Source organism: Arachis hypogaea, chromosome 15, assembly GCF_003086295.3.
Source record: "Arachis hypogaea cultivar Tifrunner chromosome 15, arahy.Tifrunner.gnm2.J5K5, whole genome shotgun sequence".
Taxonomy (NCBI): Eukaryota; Viridiplantae; Streptophyta; class Magnoliopsida; order Fabales; family Fabaceae; genus Arachis; species Arachis hypogaea.
The window spans coordinates 95,949,155-95,971,819 of NC_092050.1; the positions used below are offsets into that span (position 1 = coordinate 95,949,155).

General features: G+C 40.0%; 2 non-coding genes across 2 annotated transcripts; both read right to left on the minus strand.

Annotated features, from left to right (window-relative positions):
- Positions 1-1,440: 1,440 nt before the first annotated feature.
- Positions 1,441-1,548, minus strand: LOC112753397 (small nucleolar RNA R71). Its single transcript, XR_003177785.1, has one exon. It is a non-coding gene; the product is annotated as a small nucleolar RNA R71 (small nucleolar RNA).
- Positions 1,549-5,267: 3,719 nt separating this feature from the next.
- On the minus strand, positions 5,268-5,374 carry LOC112753849 (small nucleolar RNA R71). Its single transcript, XR_003178213.1, has one exon. It is a non-coding gene; the product is annotated as a small nucleolar RNA R71 (small nucleolar RNA).
- Between the last annotated feature and the right edge of the window lie 17,291 nt (positions 5,375-22,665).

Sequence of the window (22,665 nt, forward strand, 5' to 3'; positions counted from 1 at the left end):
TATTGAGAAGAGTTATTACCTCACCAAGACTTCGTCATTCTAGTTCGTTTTCTTTACTTGGCTTTACTCTTCCATGTCCTTTAATTTACTCAGTTTTACTATTGGATTATTTTAGAATTTATTAATACAAGAGTCACTTTTATTTTTAATTGATTTCTTTGAGTTTTATTTAACGTGTCTTTCTTTAATTCCCTTTCCTATGTTATAAATTCCACATTCACAATGAGCGAGTAGTTCTCTAACTTGATGGGGAGTTGATTGAGAGGAACCCTTGAGTTGGAATGCTCAAAGGAGAAATTGTAATTGGGTTTATTGTTGGATTGCTCTCTAGTCACTAACGCCAGTCCTTCCAAGTAAGCGGATTGGGACTTGTGAATAGAAACAGCATTCCAACTTGTTTGACTTTCCCTTACCTAGTAAGGGATAACTAAACAGAACGACCTTCAATTATCAATTAATCTTGAGAGTACTGCAACAAGAATAGGGCTTCCAACTAATGAACTCCCAGTCAAGGCTTTTATTTAAATTACATTAATTTTCTGATTTAATTTCCTGTCATTCAACTTAATCTTTTTGAAAACCATCTGATTAATAAAATAGCAAACTTTCCTACAACTCGTTGGGAGATGACCTGGGATTCATATTCCCAGTATTTTAATTTTAATTTTTGTGACAACCTTTCTAAATTGATAAGCGGATTTCTGGTTGTTAAGAACTATACTTAAAATGCACAACTTATATCAATTCTTAATTAGCCAATTTCCGCCACGTAAATTTTTGACGCCATTGCCGGGGAGTTGCAATAGAGTGCTAAAGTTATTAATTGGATTTTATTTATTTACATTTTATTTTATCTTTCTACCATGAGCTGCTTGTTTCTTTCGTTAGATGACACGTTCACTTCCTGATCCAAGCTTGCTAGTATTCGATCCTGAGATTGAAAGAACTATTTCACGAATAAGGCAAGCTCGACGTCGGTTAGTTCTCTCTGAGGGCGGATCTAAAACGTCACTTGAGAAAGAAACCAGCCCCCGTTCTACTGATTTGGTTGATTTACGTGCAGGTAACATGGCAGCAGCTACGAGAGTTACTATCCAGGAGGCTGGAGCCCCTGATTTTACAATGCAACCATTTCAAGCGCATCATCCAGCGATGGATACAGATTTTAAAATAAAGACCGCACTGCTCAATTTGATGCCCAAGTTTCATGGCTTGCCTGCTCAAGAGCCTATCAAGCACTTGAGAGATTTTCAAGCAGCCTGTTCTACTGTCAGGCGTGATGGTGCAGATGAAACTTCAGTTTTGCTGAAAGTTTTCCCGTTTTCTCTTGAGGGGAAGGCAAGAGAGTGGTACTACACTCAACCAGCAGCAACTGTATCCAACTGGGATACACTGAGAAGAGAATTCTTGGAAAAATTATTTCCAGCTGAAGTTACTGATAAACTGAGGAAAGACATTTCCATGATTGTTCAGGATGAATCTGAGACTCTCTATGAGTACTGGGAGCGCTTCAATAATCTTCTGGAAGCATGCCCCCACCATATGATTGACAAGATAGTGTTACTCGGCTACGTCACACAGGGCATGAGGCCCCAAGATAAGACCACATTGGAAAGTGCTAGCAATGGGTCTATGAAAAAGTACAAGACCACTAATGAGGCATGGCAATTGATCAGCAACTTAGCTGAATCTACTAGGAATCACAGGCAGAAACAAGGCCGTTCAAAAGCCGTTGCAGAAGTATCCTCTAGCAGAGAGACTGCTACTTTAACTCAGAGTATCTGTGAAATGACCAACTTGCTGAAGCAGATACAATTGAACCAACAACAAGTTCAGCAAGCTCAACCTTCTCCACCACAGCAAAACCAACAGTTAGTCCCACAGAGAGTTTGCAGAATCTGTAATGATTATAGCCACTATACTAATGAATGTCCGTAGCTGATGCCAGGGCATTTTGGCCAGTTTCACTGACCTTTTCTTTACTATTTTTAGGGTAGTTTCATGCATTTCCTTAGGAAATAAGCTAGTTTTGGGTAGATATTCACTTACATCTTGATTTAAGCATACATTTTGCACTTTACATGATTTCATGAGGATTTTGCATGAATTTAAGGACAAATTGAATGTTGCATTTCCCATGACTTGGATTAGAACTTTGATGCACTTTATTGCTTGATTTCAGGACAAAGGAAGCAAAGAAGAACCACATTAGTGGCTACGTTAGTTACACTAACGTTAACACTAACATGGAATGGGAGTAACTTGCAAAGTTAATGAGAAAAGTAATTGCCAATAATGCTCTCGAAGCCATTATTGCCCACGTTAAGAGTCACGTTAACTAAATTAATGTGAACTCTAACGTGGAAGAAAGGAAATAGAGCCAACGTTAGTGACACTTAACATTATCACTAACGTTGGACCAAGCTCATAAGTGGCCACGTTAGTTGCCACGTTAACTTAGTTAACGTGGCCTCTAACGTTAAGAAGAAAAGGGGAAGCCAACGTTAGTGACATTCAACTTTGTCACTAACGTTGGCCAAGTCACAATAAGCCACGTTAACTTCCACGTTAACCTAGTTAACGTGGAAGCTAACGTGAAGAGACAAAGTGGTCGACAACGTTAGTGACACCAAACATTGTCACTAACGTTGGAAGGAACCAACATAAGCCCCAATAAGCCACGTTAACTCCCACGTTAACTTAGTTAACGTGGAAGTTAACGTGAAGAAGGGAGGTGATAGCCAACGTTAGTGACACCCAACATTGTCACTAACGTTGGAATGAGCCCACATAAGCCACTATGATCCACGTTAACTTAGTTAACATGGAAGCTAACGTGGATAAGGGAATGATGAGCCAACGTTAGTGACATTCAACTTTGTCACTAACTTTGGAGATGGCTAGCATGGCCACGTTAGAAGTCACGTTAACCTAGTTAACGTGGACTCTAACGTGAGAATTAGGGGCACATTGGAACGTTAGTGACAATGGTAAGTGTCACTAACGTTCTCGAAGGTTGGCAAGCCTACGTTAAAAGAGCCACGTTAACTAAGTTAACGTGGACTCTAACGTAGGCAAGGGGGAGAATCCTCAACGTTATTGGGAAAGTTGAGTCCCAATAACGTGTGCGAAGGACATAGTGGAAACGTTAGTGGCAACATTTGTGCCACTAACGTTGAAGTTAACGTGGCTCTTAACTTTGGTGAGGAACGTCAGTGAAAAAGGTGATTATCACTAACGTTCTCGAACCCACATTTTCACTGAACGTTAACACCACTAACTTCCTGAGCTAAAAGTCTCTGCCCACTTCACACTTTCTCTCTGCCAACTTCAAACTCAAGATCCAAAGTCCCATACCCAAGACTTGAAGAATCAACTAGAAGAACAGAATAGTAGTATATGTAGGAGTAGCTTTGAATTATTAGGAGAGTTGGAAAATATAGGGAGCCTCTGGGCATAGAATTACTCTCTGTATTTACTTTCTCTGCACTTCTAGTATCATCATGTATTCTCCATCATTGTTTTCATTTTCCAAAGCTATGAACAACTAAACCCCTTTCATTGGGTTAGGGAGCTCTGTTGTAATTTGATGGATCAATACTAGTTTTCATTATTCTTCTTCTATCTTTTCTCTTGATTTTACTTGAAAGCTTTCGATCTTTATCCAATTGGATAGTTATCTTGGAAAAGAAGCTATTCATACTTGGATCTCTTCTGAACCTTGAAAGAGGAATAAAGAGATCATGCTAGAAATGCTTTCTCATGCCGGACCAAATTGGGTTTGGATGGATATGTGACTTTAATCCTCTTAACACTTGATTTGGGAAATGCATGTGGTATAATCAGTGACCATACTTCATCTCATCTCATGAGCAATTGACCAAGAAATTGGCTATTGATCAAGATTTGAGAGATTGAATTACAAGAAATTGTAATTCAATCACTTAAGATTGCCAAGGAGATCAATGAGTGCATTGATTGAGGAAGAGATGAAAATGAAATTGATCCAGAGAATGCAACATCTCCTAAGCCCAATGAACCCCCCATTTCTGATCTTACCCATTCTCTTTAATTTCTGTTACTTACTTTTATGAGCAATTCCCCCATTTCCCATTTACAATTCTGCAATTTACTTTCAGTCATTTACTTTTAGTTCCTTAATTCTAGCATTTACTTTTTCTGCCATTTACTTTGCCGCCATTTTATTTTCTGCAATTCTCAACTCAAATTCTGATTCGCTCAACTAGAACATTCCTCTAATTAAAGTTGCTTGATCAATCAATCCTTGTGGGATTTGACCTCACTCTATTGTGAGTTTTTACTTGACGACAAATTCGGTACACTTGTCGAAGGAAATTTGTTATGAGACAAGTTTTCCGTGCATCAAGTTTATGGCGCCGTTGCCGGGGATTGATTGTGCATCAACAATGATTAAATTGGAAGATAACTAGATTGAGCATTTTATTTTTGTTTGATTTAATTTTCTGTTTGAGTCATTTACTTTCTGTTTTAGTTAATTTCTTCCCTTCCCCCTACTTTTTCTTTGTTTTTTACCATTCATTTCACTAACCCACTAACTGTTTGATATATTGCATCACTCACACTAACAGTAATTCTGACAAATATACTTTCTGCACCTATTCTCTTTGCTTGTACTTGTTGGTTGTATGACAGGGAAAAGAAGCGGGGCTTCAACTTCCTTTGATTCTGAACCTGAGAGAACCTTCCTTAGACTAAGGAGGGAGGCAAGAGAAAAACGTGTAGTTGGTGCTGAAGAAGAGGAGGAACACTTTGAGGAATACTTTGAACCAAACATGGAAGAAAACATGGAAAACCATCGTGAAGAAGAAGCTCACAACCATAGCGAAAGAGGTCGAGCAAATCATGCTGGGGAGGATAGAAGAGTTCTAGGCTCTTACATTAATCCAAACCCAGGAAACTGTGGAAGTAGCATTCAAAAGCCAACCATCCACGCCAACAATTTTGAACTAAAACCACCGCTCATCACCCTTGTTCAGAACAACTGTTCGTTCGGAGGAAGCGTCCAAGAAGACCCCAATCAACATCTAACCACCTTCCTGAGAATATGTGACACAGTGAAGTCTAATGGTGTTCATCCTGACGCCTAGAGACTGCTCTTATTTCCATTCTCACTCAAGGATAAGGCAGCCAAGTGGTTGGAGTCTTTCCCAAAGGAGAGCTTGACAACTTGGGAAGATGTGGTGAACAAATTCTTAGCAAGATTTTACCCCCCTCAACGAATCAATAGGCTGAGAGCTGAGGTCTAAACTTTCAGGCAACAAGATGGTGAGACTCTGTATGAAGCATGGGAGAGGTTTAAAGACCTAACAAGGAGGTGCCCACCAGATATGTTCAATGAATGGGTTCAGCTGCACATTTTTTATGAAGGGCTCTCATATGAATCAAAGAAGGCCGTAGACCATTACCCGGAGGATCTTTGAACAAGAAGAAGACCATTGAGGAGGCCATAGATGTCATTGAAACTGTAGCAGAGAATGACTACTTCTATTCTTCCGAAAGAGGGAACACTAGAGGAGTGATGGAGCTAAACAATGTAGATGCTCTGCTGGCTCAGAACAAGCTCATTACCCAGCAGCTGGCTGACCTCACCAAGAAGATGGAGAGGAACCAAGTAGCAACAATAACCACTTCATCAACAACCCAAGAAGGAGTGAATGATGAAGCTGAGGGAAGTCAAGAGCAAGCCAACTACATTGGAAATTCACCTAGGCAAAACCATGATCCATACTCCAAGACCTACAACCCTGGATGGATGAATCACCCAAACTTTGGGCGGGGAAATCAACAAGACCAAAGCCTTGATCAAAGACGCCCAAATCCTAACAATGCAGCCCACCAACACTTCACATCTAGACCTTATCAACACCCCCATAACAACACCTCTCCACATCCATATCAAAACTAAAATAACTTACCTCATCCTTCCACCTCTAATCCCGACCTACAATCATTTGATGACAGACTCTCAAGGATTGAGAATCTACTTGAAGGCATAGGCAAAGAGATTCAAGACAACAAGGCATTCAAGGAGGAAGTGCGAGCCAATTTCAAGAACCAGGGAGACACAATCAAGAGGTTGGAATCTCAAGTGGGGTATCTCTCTGAGCAAATTCCCAAACCCACAGATGGATTTCCAAGCGACACAGAGAAGAATCCGAGAGGTGAAACAAAGAAAGTAAGAATGGAAGATTGCAAGATGGTCACTATAAGTGATAAGGAGACTGAGGACAAGCCAAGCAAGCTGTCAGAACAACCTGAAGATACCTCAGTAGAGAAGAAGGAAAAAGATCATCAATAACCAGAAATCTTACAACAGGAGCTGCTGAGACTCTATGCACCTTTTCCCCAACTGCTCAATGGTGCTGTGGAGAAGAGAATATACTTAGGTTTCTAGATTTGTTTGCATCTCTGCATGTGAACATACCGTTCATCAAGAGTATCCAACAAATGCCTGCATACATCAAGTATATGAAGGAGCTGCTTCCCAGGAAAAGCTCACTCAAGGGAGGCCAAACTATAGTGATGAATAAGGAGTGCAGTACCCTCATTCAACCGCAGTTGCCTACAAAAAGAAAAGATCCAGGGAGTTTTCATGTCCCCTGTGCCATAGGAGAAACAATGTTTGATAGAGCACTCTGCGATTTGGGAGCAAGCATCAACTTAATGCCCTTATCCCTGGTGAAGAGGCTGCAGATCAATGAGATAATGCCCACAGATGTAGTCATCAGGCTGGCTGACAAAACTCAAAAACAAGCAATAGGGGTGGTGGAAAATGTGTTGTTAAAGGTTGGAAAATACTTCCTCCCAACAGACTTTGTCATCCTGGACATGGAAGAAAGTCACACTCACCCAATCATATTGGGAAGACCATTCCTAGCTACAGCCAGAGCACTCATAGATGTGGAGCAAGGGGAGCTAATATTGAGGATCCATGATGAACGACTCAGCTTTAATGTCTTCAAACTCTCATAAGAAGCAGACGAAGAGAACAACGAACCAAGCAAAGATCATGATGATATGCTTAAAGAGGAAGCAAGCACTGAAGCACAACCAGCCCACCTGGGAAAACCCTTGGTTGATGAACATGGAAATAAGCAGTTGTCACAGCTCAAGGAAAAGCTGGAGGAACCTAAACCACCAGAGACATGTGAAGACAACGAAAAAATTCCCTTAGAGGAAGAAGCCATAAAAAGCAAGGAAACATCAAAAGGGACAAAGAAAGAAGGTGCCAAGGGGGTGGAGGAACAAGAAGATCCCTACAGAAGACTTCTCTCTAGGGGATAAAGTGATCTCAGCTTACTTCCCAGATATTCTCCCTAATCTCCCCACTGTACCATCTCAGTTACCTAAGGTCTTCACTATCAACAGAGTTCTCTCCTTGGAACATGTAGAGATCATTGATACAACCAATGGATATAAGTCCAAGGCAAGAGGAGAGGACTTGAAGCATTATCAACCTCCCTGATGAAGGAGAACCGTCGAGCTAGCGACGATAAAATAGCGCTCTGTTGGGAGGCAACCCAACCTCAGTTAGTTTTCTTTCCATCTTTATTTCAATAAGGATCACAAGTTGTTTCCCCTGTATTGCGAGGAGCTAAGTTTGGTGTTCTACACCAAAACAATTCAAGAGTGAAAGTGTGATTCTAAGTTTGGTGTTCCACCAAAGACATTAGTTAGAATTACACCCCACTCCCAAAACATATTGCTAGCTCCAACCAATCAAGGGAAACCACTTAAATGTAGTTAGGCTTTAGTAATAATTGTTTTTTTAACAACAAGATATGAGGTTCTCTGCATATATGCAATGTTTTGTACTGGGCAAGGAACTAAGTTTGGTGTTCACACACCAAATTAAGTTCAAAAGCCACAAGCATACATGCAAGCTAACTATGTCTCAAGTGCTTTGGGAACAAGCAACTTCCAATAACTTTGCAGGAATCTTATGAGGAAATAGTGCACCTTCACCCAAGGAAGTGAAGTAGCAAGGACTAGGATGATGACAAAGAAAGATGGCAACTAGAAATCATCACCCGAAGGTTGCATTGTTACTTAATTCCATTATACTCAGAATTGTTGAAAATTGGAAGTCCGAATGCACTTTTGATTAATAGTTACTCGTAGTTGGAACCTTTTTCAAATTCTGACTTTTAAGTTTTTGTGTTGAAGAGGTCTGTGTTTACTAGTCTTTATGTCAATGCATCCTCTCTTTACTTACTTGTATGCTTGTCCCTTTGAATCAAATGTAAAAGAGAATGAGTGTTTTTAAAGACCAGAGAGGAGTTCATACTATGGAGTAAGTTCATGAGTTTATGGTATAGTCATAAGTTAGCTAAGTTGGTTCAACCACAAGGTGGGAGGACAACTATCTGTCATGAATACTATGCTTGAGACACACCCCATGAGACTAGCTAAATAAGAAGATCCTAATAAGAAAAAAAAGGAAAGAACAATAAAGGTTGAAAATTAAAAGAAAAAGAGTAAGCAATAAGGCAAGGCACCAATGGTTTTAATCTTGAGGCATGTGTCTGTGGTGCTCCTGTATGAGGGATCTACTTGGATGAATAAGCTCTTAGGGGTGCCTTATCACTTGGTAACTTGGGTTAACTAACTCGGGATTATCAGCTGAAAGTCCACTATCAAGAGTAACCCTCACTACAGAGCATTTAGTAACCCAAAGAGGTGCTGGACACCAAGGTCTCAAGAAAAGAAAATAAATAAACTATATGCCCATGGTGTGTATGTATGGGGGAGAGACTTGAGCAAGTAAGTCCTTAGGGGTGCTTCAATACCTAGCACCTTGAACCAACTGGTTCAGGAGTGTTGGCTGAAAGCTTATTTTAAAGAGTTGCCCCCTTACAGAACACTTAGCCTAAGAACACAAATAAGCCCTGAAATAACAACAAAAGGATCAATGAATAAAAGTCTCATGGGATGAAATCACAGTGAGTATTCTAGGACATGATAAAGGTCTGAAAGCCAGGAATGAACCTAAGTTGCTATGCATGAAACCACCATAAAACCAGGGACATGACTTCCACAAGAATGACTCATTTCTCTTGGTATTCCATTCATCATTCTCTTGTTCTAGTACTTGCTTAGGGACAAGCAAGCTTTAAGTTTGGTGTTGTGATGCCAGGGCATTTTGGCCAGTTTCACTGACCTTTTCTTTACTGTTTTTAGGATAGTTTCATTCATTTCCTTAGGAAATAAGCTAGTTTTGGGTAGATATTCACTTATATCTTGATTCAAGCATACATTGTGCACTTTACATGATTTTATGAGGATTTTGCATGAATTTAAGGACAAATTGAATGTTGCATTTCCCATGACTTGGATTAGAACTTTGATGCACTTTATTGCTTGATTTCAGGACAAAGGAAGCAAAGAAGAACCACATTAGTGGCTACGTTAGTTACACTAACGTTAACACTAACGTCGAATGGGAGTAACTTGCAAAGTTAATGAGAAAATTAATTGCCAATAACGCTCTCGAAGCCATCATTGCCCACGTTAAGAGTCATGTTAACTAAGTTAACGTAAACTCTAACGTGGAAGAAAGGAAATGGAGCCAACGTTAGTGACACTAAACATTATCACTAACATTGGACCAAGCTCATAAGTGGCCACGTTAGTTGCCACGTTAACTTAGTTAACGTGGCCTCTAACGTTAAGAAGAAAAGGGGAAGCCAACGTTAGTGACATTCAACTTTGTCACTAACTTTGGCCAAGTCACAATAAGCCACGTTAACTTCCACGTTAACTTAGTTAACGTGGAAGCTAACGTGAAGAGAAAAAGTGGTCGACAACGTTAGTGACACCAAACATTGTCACTAACATTGGAAGGAACCAACACAAGCCCCAATAAGCCACGTTAACTACCACGTTAACTAAGTTAACGTGAAGAAGGGAGGTGATAGCCAACGTTAGTGACACCCAACATTGTCACTAACGTTGGAATGAGCCCACATAAGCCACTATGAGCCACGTTAACTCCCATGTTAACTTAGTTAACGTGGAAGCTAACGTGGATAAGGGAATGATGAGCCAACGTTAGTGACACTCAACTTTGTCACTAACTTTGGAGGTGGCTAGCATGGCCACGTTAGAAGCCACGTTAACCTAGTTAACGTGGACTCTAACGTGAGAATTAGGGGCACATTAGAACGTTAGTGACAATGGTAAGTGTCACTAACGTTCTTGAAGGTTGGCAAGCCTACGTTAAAAGAGCCACGTTAACTAAGTTAACGTGGACTCTAACGTAGGGAAGGGGGAGAATCCTCAACGTTATTGGGAAAGTTGAGTCCCAATAACGTGTGCGAAGCACATAGTGGAAACGTTAGTGGCAACGTTTGTGCCACTAACGTTGAAGTTAACGTGGCTCTTAACTTTGGTGAGGAACGTTAGTGAAAAAGGTGATTGTCACTAACGTTCTCGAACCCACATTTTCACTGAACGTTAACACCACTAACTTCCTGAGCTAAAAGTCTCTGCCCACTTCACACTTTCTCTCTGCAAGTAAAGCTAAGCCCAATGAAGAAGAAAACTGCTTCAAACTCAAGATCCAAAGGCCCATACCCAAGACTTGAAGAATCAACTAGAAGAACAAAAGAGTAGTATATATAGGAGTAGCTTTGAATTATTAGGAGAGTTGGAAAATATAGGGAGCCTCTGGGCATAGAATTACTCTCTGTATTTACTTTCTCTGCACTTCTAGTATCCTCATGTATTCTCCATCTTTGTTTTCATTTTTCAGAGCTATGAACAACTAAACCCCTTTCATTGGGTTAGGGAGCTCTGTTGTAATTTGATGGATCAATACTAGTTTTCATTATTCTTCTTCTATCTTTTCTCTTGATTTTACTTGAAAGCTTTCGATCTTCATCCAATTGGGTAGTTATCTTGGAAAAGAAGCTATTCATACTTGGATCTCTTCTGAACCTTGAAAGAGGAATGAAGAGATCATGCTAGAAATGCTTTCTCATGCTGGATCAAATTGGGTTTGGATGGATATGTGACTATAATCCTCTCAACACTTGATTTGGGAAATGCATGTGGTATAATCAGTGACCATACTTTATCTCTTCTCATGAGCAATTGACCAAGGAATTGGCTATTGATCAAGATTTGAGAGATTGAATTACAAGAAATTGTAATTCAATCACTTAAGATTGCCAAGGAGATCAATGAGTGCATTGATTGAGGAAAAGATGAAAATGAAATTGATCCGGAGAATGCAACATCTCCTAAGCCCAATGAACCCCCCATTTTTGATCTTACCCATTCTCTTTAATTTCTGTTACTTACTTTTATGAGCAATTCCCCCATTCCCATTTACAATTCTGCAATTTACTTTCAGTCATTTACTTTCAGTTCCTTAATTCTAGCATTTACTTTTTCTGCCATTTACTTTCCTGTCATTTTATTTTTTGCAATTCTCAACTCAAATTCTGATTCGCTCAACTAGAACATTCCTCTAATTAAAGTTTCTTGATCAATCAATCCTTGTGGGATTTGACCTCACTCTATTGTGAGTTTTTACTTGACGACAAATTCGGTACACTTGCCGAAGGAAATTTGTTATGAGACAAGTTTTCCGTGCATCAGTAGCTCCAGCAGGAAGACAACACCGTGGCAGCCACTCATAATTTTTATGACCGCCCCAACCAAGGGTACAATCAAGGTGGCAACTACAACCATGGATGGCAGGACAATTCTAACCAGAATTGGAGGGATAACAACAATAACAGAGGAGACAGAGACAATCAGGGAAATCAGAGGTGGAATAATAACAACAACAGGCAGCAGAACCAAAACCAGCCTTACAGAGCACCTCACCTGAGATAGTCCCAAGGACCACAGAATACCCAACAGCAGACCTCTCAAATTACTTATCCTTCCTCATCTTCTAATGATGATTTACTACAATCCATTGATCGAAGACAATAGACCATGGAAAATAACATTAATGCCACTCTAAATGGTCTGAACGCTACTCTGCAAGCTCTTGTCTCACAGATTGGATCAATGAATAACTCCAATAACCAGCCTTTGAGCTCCAGTGGAATCCCCTCTCAACCATTACCCAATCCTAAGGGTGGCATTAATGTCATCACCCTGAGGTCCAGAACCACACTACGGGAGAGAAATCAGGAGGAGCTAAGCCTACCAGAACACGCCTTAGCTGAAGAGGTAGTGGAAATAGAAGATGCTGAAGAGGAAGAGGACATACAGGACGTAGCTGAAAAAGAAGAAGTTTAACCATAGGAGGAAGCACCACAGGGCGCAGATACTACAGAAGACACCATTCCTATCCCATTTCCACAACTTGCAAGGAAGCCTAGGAAGCAGCTGGAACCTGATCCCAAAATGGTAGAGATATTCAAAAAGGTTGAGGTAACTGTTCCTCTTTTTGATGTTATTCAATAGGTACCTAAATATGCAAAGTTTCTAAAAGATTTATGTATACATAAAAACAAAATTAATGAATTAGAAACTATTCCTTTAGGTAGTTCCATATCTGCTTTAATGGGAGGTTTACCTGAAAAGTGTAGTGACCCAGGCCCTTGTATAGTTAATTATACTATTGGTGGTGTGATAATTTCTGACTGTATGTGTGATTTAGGAGCATGTGTGAGTAAAATGCCTTTGTCTATATATGATATTTTGAGGCTCCCTCCCTTAAAAAGGTCGGCAACTCGTTTTGTGTTAGCAGATAAGAGCATTATTACAGTAGTTGGAGTTGCTGAAGATGTATTAGTGGGCATTAAGGGACTCACATTCCCCACTAATTTTTATATTCTGGAGATACCCCAAAATGACTCAGAGAAGCCATCATCAATCCTACTTGGAAGACCTTTCCTGAAGACATCAAGGTTCAATGCTTTTTCAGAAACATACTCTTTTGAAATAGATGGCCGATTAGTAAGTTTCAACCTGAATAGGGTTATGAAGCACCCTCCAGAAGATCATTCTATCTTCCAGTGTGACATCATAGATGAAACTGTAGCTGAAGTTCACCAGGAGGAATTAGAGGAGAAGCACACAGGACAAGGTCCAAGTGTGGGGACATTCTCAGAGGACAATGACAATGCTTTACCATTGTTACCAGCTCCAGACAACCCAGAGCCTGACCATGATCAGAAGTTAGAATTAAAACCCCTTCCTCCACACCTAAAATATGCTTGCCTTGAGGACAAGCAACAGTGTCCAGTTATCATTGCAAGGGAACTCACTTCTCAACAAGAAGAGCAGTTACTTAATATGCTGAGGAAGCACAAGAAGGCAATTGGGTGGAGTTTGGCAGATATAGTAGGCATCAACCCTCAAGTATGTGAGCACAGAATATTTTTAGAAGAGGGAGCATGACCCGTTCGTCAACCCCAGAGAAGACTGAACCCCACTATCTTAGAGGTTGTCAAAAAGGAAGTGACCAGACTACTAGAGGCTGATATCATATATCCCATCTTAGACAGTGAATGGGTAAGCCCAGTACAAGTGGTGCCAAAGAAGTCTGGAGTCACTACAGTGAAGAATGAGCATGGAGAGCTCCTGACAACTAGAGTTCAGAACGCCTGGAGGGTCTGCATTGACTACAGACGCCTCAACCAAGCAACCCGTAAGGATCACTATCCTCTTCCATTCATTGATCAAATGCTGGATCGCCTGTCAAATAAATCACATTATTATTTTTTAGATGGTTACACAGGTTATTTCCAGATTCATATAGCTCCTAAGGATCAGGAAAAGACTACTTTTACATGTCCTTTTGGGACTTATGCTTACAAGAGAATGCCCTTTGGCTTGTGCAATGCACCAGCTACTTTCCAAAGGTGCATGATGAGTCTTTTCTCTGATCTTATTGAGGACTGTATGGAAGTTTTTATGGATGATTTTAGTGTTTATGGCGATTCCTTTAGCCTTTGCTTAGATGGATTATCTAGAGTATTAGATAGATGTGTCAGTACAAACCTTGTATTAAATGTTGAAAAATGTCACTTTATGGTTAAACAAGGGATTGTACTAGGACATGTTGTGTCTAATACTGGCATTTCTGTAGATCCAGCAAAGGTGGATGTTATTTCTAGTTTACCTTACCCCTCTTTTGTGAGGGAAGTCCGTTCGTTCCTTAGTCATGCAGGTTTTTCAGGAGATTCATTAAGGACTTCAGTAAGGTGGCACTTCCCTTATCCAGACTACTGCAAAAGGATATTGAGTTCGAGTTCAGTGAAGATTGTAAACAAGCGTTTGATAAGCTGAAAACTGCCCTGACTCAAGCTCCAATTGTGAGAGGACCAGACTGGAGCCAGCCAATCGAAATAATGTGCGATGCTTCCAACCATGCAGTAGGAGCAGCATTGGCCCAGCGTGAAGGTAAGGATCCTTTTGTTATTGCTTATGCGTCTAAAACTCTAGATGCAGCACAGTCTAATTACACAACTACTGAGAAAGAGCTTCTTGCTATTGTTTTTGCTCTGGATAAATTCTGAGCCTATTTACTTGGTACGAAGGTAGTAGTGTACTCGGACCACACAGCTCTAAAGTATCTATTAGCTAAAAAGGAGTCCAAACCAAGGCTTATACGTTGGATACTGCTATTACAAGAATTTGATTTAGAAATTAAGGATAGGAGTGGTAACCAGAATTTAGTGGCAGACCACTTGAGTTGCCTTGAGCACATTTCAGATGACCCCACTCCTATAGCTGATAATTTCCCATTTGATAACTTGCAAGCAGTATCTGAGATAGTCCCTTGGTATGCACCTGTAGCTAATTATCTAGTTAGCCGCACCTTTCCTCCAAACTTTTCTAAGCATCAAAGAGACAAGCTGAAAAGCGAGTCTAAATATTATATATGGGATGACCTATATTTATGGAGATGTGGCACTAACCAAGTAATTAGATGGTGTGTGCCTCAATCAGAATTCCAGTCCATCTTAGAGGCCTGTCACTCATCTGAGAGTGGAGGACATTTTGGCCCTCAAAGAACTGCTAGAAAAATCTTAGACTGTGGATTCTGGTGGCCTACTCTTTTTAGAGACGCTGCTAAATTTTGTAGATCTTGTCTCCCATGCCAGAAATTTGGTAATATATCCAGGAGGGATGAGATGCCTCAACAAATTATGCTTTTTTGTGAAATTTTTTATGTTTGGGGCATTGACTTCATGGGTCTATTTCCAAATTCTAATGGTTATTTTTATATATTGTTAGCTGTAGATTACGTTTCCAAGTGGTTGGAAGCAATTCCTACCCACACTGATGATGCTAACACTATTGTTTCCTTTGTAAGAAACCACATTATTTGTCGCTTTGGATCCCCACGAGCAATCGTGAGCGATCAAGGCACCCATTTTTGTAACAGGAGACTAACAGGATTAATGAAGAAGCATGGGATAATTCATAAGGTTGCAACAGCATACCACCCTCAGACTAATGGGCAAGCCGAGGTGTCAAATAGAGAAATAAAGCGTATCTTGCAGAAGATAGTCAAACCTCATAGAAGAGACTGGAGCACCAGGATACAAGATGCACTTTGGGCGTACAGAACCGCATACAAAACACCCATTGGGATGAGACCTTTCCACTTAGTTTATGGAAAAGCTTGTCATCTCCCTGTTGAAATAGAGCACAAAGCCTTTTGAGCAGTAAAGGAGTGCAACATGGGAATTGAGAAAGCTAGAGCTGAAAGGAAATTGCAACTGCAAGAATTGGAAAGCCTTCGCCTGGAAGCTTATGAGAACTCAAGACTATAAAAGGAGAAGATGAAGGCTGTACATGATCAGCACATCAGGAGGAAAGAGTTCCAACCTGAGGATTTAGTCCTCCTGTACAAATCTCAACTGAGGCTCATGCCAGGCAAGTTGAGATCAAGATGGGAAGGTCCATACAGAGTAGAGAAGGCCGAACCGTATGGAGTTTATCACCTAAGCCATCCTTCAAGCTCTGAACTTATCAAAGTTAATGAACATCGTTTAAAGCTATACCATGGCGAGCAGCTGAAGAAAAACAAGGAGCTCGAGATCTTCCTCTTGGAAGATCCCCACATAGCCGAAGACTGAGCTAGTGGAGCGTCCAACTTACAGACGTTAAAGCAAAGTGCTAGGTGGGAGACAACCCACCATGGTATGATTGTTCCGTTCTTTATTTTTAATTTTCCTATTCAATAACTCTTCTTCTTATTAGTACATTTCGTGCATTTGCATTTACATACTTTTATTTAAAAAAAGAAAAAACATGTTACGCGACGCGATCGCATCATTGACGCGTCCGCGTCGCAAGGAGATGGGAGAAAATAAAAACAAATAGAGAGTCACGCAGGAGCGTGGCTGGAGGCATGCCAATGTCACAAATCATCCCATGCGACCGCGTCGTTGATGCGTCCGTGTCGAGTGGGAATACTGGCCTCCCACGCGACCGCATGCCCCACGCGGCCGCGTGACCAGGATTTCAACGTAAAAAGGTGCACAACCGAAAGTTGTGCTAGAGTGGTGCTGGACTGGCGCTGGACGCGTAGTCCCTCTCACGCGACCGCATGACCGACGCGATCATGTCACATCCCAATAATTGACCACTCACGCGATCGCATGCCCCACCCGATCGCGTCACCCAATATTTGGCAATTCATGATTTTGAATAGAGAGTTGTGCGAGTGCGAGGTTGCCCTCGCGCCAGTAGCATAAAACAAGTCACGCGACCGCGTGACCGACGTGACCACGTCAATTATCATAAGCGCATTTTGCGCGACCGCGTGCCCACACGGCCGCATCGCTTGCGCCGCACAGCTTCCCTGATTTGCCAATTATCTTATCTTTCTTTTACCCAAATCCTATTTTCTCTTTTCCCTCCTTATTTCTTCTTCCTCCCTTCCCCCTTCTTTCTTCTTTCTCACTTTTTACACCCTCTCTCTCTCTCTCCCCCCATTAACAATGTTTTCTTTTTTCTTCTTCTCTCCTTACTTTTCTATTATTCTTCTTAATTTTATATATTATCTTCTTTTCTTTTCGTTTTACCTTTATTATTCATATTTTCTTTTTCTTTCTTTTTCCTTTTTAATTTGTGTTATACATTTATGTGAGTCATTATTTCTCATTATATGCTTGTGGATTGTTCTAAATTTGTTTGGCAATTATATATTACTTTTTAAAGGGTTGCTTGCATGTTCAATTTAATACTTTCCATACATTATTTCACCATGCATGCTATGTGTTTGTGAAAAAGTCCATATGGCATTCTGCACTTTTCTCCGTTATTCTACTCTACTATTAAATGCCCGTTTTTCACAAAACCCCTTTTATATTTTATTCATTATAAATAATTGTCAATACAAATGTGATGGTTTATTATGAGTGATGCTTGATCTATTCTACTCATGCCTTTGCCAGCATGCCAATAAACACCTTGCATTCACAAAACCCCTTGCATATGCACTATCTTTTTTCCATTGATGACTTTTCACATGTAGTCATGACCATGTGATAACATCATTTACCTTTTATTGTGCATTCATAACCACCCTTTTTCGTTCTCTTGCTCTATCTCTTTGAATTTAATTTACTTTCTCTTTCATTTTTCAACTGCGGTTAAACCCTCAACAAAGAGACTTAAGATGATTATAAAGGTTAATGATAAAGAAAAAGCCCTCCCAGCAAAAGACACTGCACGATTTCCCAATCGCTACTATGAGCAGATGTTCCCCATCCTGGCAGAAAGGAGCTACAACAACGAATACCTTCTTCTCCTCCCAAACCATATTGCTACCTTTGTTGAGCCACAAATTGCACAAAGACAATGGGGTTTCCTACAGAGACAGCCGAGGCAGGTCAATCTTTCTTGGGTAGTCAAATTCTACTCCAACTTCCACCTGCCAACCCTGCAATCTGTCTTTGTCCGTCAGAAGCAAGTACCCATTACAGAAGAGGCCATTCAAAAAGCTCTAAGTCTTCCCCCTATTCCAAAAGGTTTAGACGCCTTTCAAGAAGCCGCACTCAAGCGCCAGATGTACCAATTTGACTGGGATGCCGTTCTCAGAGTTATCGCACTACCTGGCCGCCGATGGATCTACGGATACCATCGTACCCGCCCTAAGGGAATTTCGGCTTCAGCACTTACCTTGGAGGCTCTCGCATGGGCACAGATCATGTCCCATTACATCTTTCCAAGCACTCATGAGTCCTCCTTCACCGCGGACATGGCCGTTCTACTATGGTGCATCCTTACAGACCAGCCTCTGAACCTACCAAGACACATCTGGAATGCCATGGGACACGTACAAATTGCGGGCAACTTACCTTTCCCCGCCTTGGTCTCAGATCTCGTCTCAGCAGCTGGAGTCTCCTTCAGAGCTGAGAACACCAAAGCCATACTTCCACAGGATGATCAATATGTCCCTAATGGGAAATATATCAGACCCTCAGCAGCCACTACAAGCCAGCCCACTGAACCGGCTCAGGACATTCCTCCTTTTGTACCACAATCACCTACCACAGACCAACTGCTCTATCAGATACTCGAAAGGTTGGATCGGCAGGAACACAAAGCTAAGATGAGAGAGCGCTGTAACAAGCGCCAATTCACATACCTCAAGGAGCTGATTATGGGAAAATTCAAGGACTCGGACACCCCGAACTCTACTTCCTTTACCAGCACAGGGAGCCATGATGGTCCCGACTGTGGAGATACTGCTATCAGCCTACCCCTGTTCCTGACAGATGGCATCGAGGATGGTGCAAAGCCTTAAGTGTGGGGAGGTCGGTCAGTACCTGACTTCCGGAGGTAATTTCTCTTCCCTAAACACCAATAAATTAGGACATTTAGTTAGTTTTTCTTTTATAAAATAGGATAAACTGCATAGTAATAGATTAGTTGCATGCATGTTCTACTTGATTGAAAAGACAATAAGTTTCTTCTAAGACTCTATTTTTGGAACAAAATTTCACTAATTTTAATTAAATTTTTATGTTAAATTTGCTTGAAGTTGTATTTGGAACATGATTTTTGAGCTAAAGAACACACAACCTGTGAGATTTGAGCCTTTATGAATGGTTACATTATTTAACCATAATTATTTTATTCTTGTGTGTTTACTTCTCTATGATTGTAATCTATATTTTGTTTCATCCTATATGTCCAATATTTATTATATTTATATATTTGCATATGATTGAGGCCATTAATTGTTTAGCTCACTTATCCAAATTAAGCCTACCCTTTCAATTACCTTTGTTAGCCACTTTGAGCCTTTAAATCCCATTTGTTCTATATTTTACCACATTATTAGCCTTAAGCGAAAAAACAATTATATATCCTAAACTGAATCTTTGGTTAGCTTAAGATAGAATTGTGTGTGCTAATTAAGTATGGGAAATTGTGGGAACAAAAGATAATAAGGGAATGTGTCATGATAATAGAATGGGAATTTGGATACCTACTCATGTGAAATTATAAGAATTAAAAATCTATGTGCATTGATAAGCTATGTTTATTTTTATGCTTATAATAAAAAAAATAAAAAATATTCAATAAATAAATAAGGGGACAAAATTACTCCAATGTTAAGTTAAGAATTCAAAGGTCAATGCATGTATGATAAAATAAAAGTTGATACATGAGTATGGAATGTGAAAGAGAAATTCTGGGTAGCTAGGTATGAATTCTAAAGTTATATAGAATATATATATAGGTTATGTTAAAGCTTGGGTTAATTAAAGATTCAGTTTATAAGCTTACTTAGCCATATATGTATCCTTACCATTACCTTGGCCCCATTACAACCTTGAAAAGACCTCATGATGTTTGCATTGGTATATCAAATGTTGTTGATTGATTAGGAGAAGAACAAAAATTAGAAAGCATGATTAGAGAAGGATGGAGTGATTACCATATACACTAGAGAGACTAGAGTGCACATACACCATCAGTGAGGGTTCAATGCTTGAAATTTTATGTTCCCTACTTTTATGAGTTATCTTCTTGCATTTTTAGCTGTTCTTACTGTATAAGAATTGAATTAGTGGAATTTGATTTATATTTGTCTTGAAGAACTTATTTACTATTGATCAAGTGGACAGAAATCATATAGTTGCATTAATATATATATAGGTTGCATTGCATTGCATGAGTTTTACATGTTCCTACTCATTTATTTTATCTCTTTCAACTAAGCATGAGGACATGCTAATGTTTAAGTGTGGGGAGATTGATAAACCACTATTTTATGATTTATAATGTGTTTAATTGTGTGGTTTTATCATGCTCTTTACCCACTTATTCATATGATTAGCATGCATTTATATTTCCTTCCTAAAATCATTACATGATTGAAAACTTGCTTCTTAGAGACTTTTAATTATGTATTTTAATTTTTCTTTATTCCATTCGATGCCGTGATCTGTGTGTTAAGTGTTTCAGGCTGTACTGGGCATGAATGAGTTGGAGATTGGAAAGGAAGCTTGCAAAAATAGAAGGAACACAAGAAATTAAGGAGATGACCAGCGAGAAGTGATGCGGCCGCATGGCTCATGCGACCGTGCGAAAGAGAGGAAATCGCAGTGACGCGGTCGCATGGCTCACGCGACCGCGCGGATTGGAATAGCACAAGTGATGCGGAGGCGTGGACGACGCGCCCGTGTGGCAAAGCAAAACGCCGCATGACGCGTCCGCATGAATGACGCAATGGCATGACATGCGCGATCTGCATAATCTGCAGAATTTGCTGGGGGCGATTTTGGGCCCTGTTTTGACCCAGTTTTCGGCCCAGAAAAGCATACTAGAGCCAGAGAACATGCAGAGACCAACAACAACATTCATTCTACATAATTTTTAGTTTTAGATCTAGTTTTACTCCTCTCCGAGATTTTCTCTCTACACATTCATAGTTCTTAGGATTTTTATTGCTTTTTTGCATTGGGATATTGTGAAGAGTTATTACCTCACCAAGACTTCGTCATTCTAGTTCGTTTTCTTTCCTTGGCTTTACTCTTCCATGTCCTTTAATTTACTCAGTTTTACTATTGGATTATTTTAGAATTTATTAATACAAGAGTCACTTTTATTTTTAATTGATTTCTTTGAGTTTTATTTAACATGTCTTTCTTTAAATCTCTTTCCTATGTTATGAATTCCACATTCACAATGAGCGAGTAGTTCCCTAACTTGATGGGGAGTTGATTGACAGGAACCCTTGAGTTGGAATGCTCAAAGGAGAAATTGTAATTGGGTTTATTGTTGGATTGCTCTCTAGTCACTAACGTCAGTCCTTCCAAGTAAGCGGATTGGGACTTGTGAATAGAAACAGCATTCCAACTTGTTTGACTTTCCCTTATCTAGTAAGGGATAACTAAACAGAACGACCTTCAATTATCAATTAATCTTGAGAGTACTGCAACAAGAATAGGGCTTCCAACTAATCAACTCCCAGTCAAGACTTTTATTTAAATTACATTAATTTTTTGATTTAATTTCCTGTCATTCAACTCAATCTTTTTGAAAACCATCTGATTAATAAAATAGCACACTTTCCTGCAAACTCGTTGGGAGACGACCTGAGATTCATACTCCCAGTATTTTAATTTTGATTTTTGTGACAACCTTTCTAAATTGATAAGTGGATTTCTGGTTGGTTAAAAACTATACTTGCAACGCACAACTTATATCAATTCTTAATTAGCCAATTTCCGCCACGTCAAACACCAAACTTAGAATTCTTCATTCTCCCTTATATTGTTTTGGTGTGCAACACCAAACTTAGCTTCTTGCAATATAGATAAAGCTAATTAACCTTTTTATTAAAATAGTTATGAGAAGAAAACTACCTCAGGTTGGGTTGCCTCCCAACAAGCACTTCTTTATTGTCATTAGCTTGACATCCTTCATTCTTGCTTAGCTTAGGTTCTGAACCTCTTTTTCCTTGTCCCATTGCCCTCCTAAGTAAGGCTTTGCTCTGTGCCCATTTGCTGTGAAATGTCTCTGTGTAGCTTCATCTAGTTACTCAAGACTTCCATAAGGAAAAACCTTTGTCACTAAATATGGGCCAGTCCATTTAGACTTGAGCTTGCCAGGGAAAATCTTGAGCCGTGAATTATACAGGAGTACCTGCTGTCCTGGTTTGAACTCTTTCTTTAAAATCTTCCTGTCATGCCACCTTTTGGTTCTTTCCTTGTATATCTTAGCATTTTCATAGGCTTCTAGCCTAAATTCATCCAACTTATTTAGTTGTAGTAACCTTTTCTCCCCTGCTGCCTGAGAATCAAGGTTGAGGAGTTTAGTAGCCCAAAAAGCTCTGTGTTCAAGCTCTACAGGGAGATGGCATGATTTTCCATACAATAGCTGAAAGGGAGACTTTCTAATGGGAGTTTTGAAAGCTGTCTTGTATGCCCAGAGTGCATCTTCTAGCTTCCTGGCCCAATCTTTTCTTGTGCTTCCCACTGTTTTCTCTAAGATCTTCTTCAGCTCCCTATTTGCTAATTCAGTCTGGCCATTAGTCTGAGGGTGGTATGGTGTGGCTACTTTATGGATTACTCCATATTTGTGGAGGAGTTTCTCCATCTGTTTGTTGCATAAATGACCACCACCATCGCTAATAAGACCCTTGGGCACTCCTTATCTAGTGAAAATGTGCTTCTTAAGGAA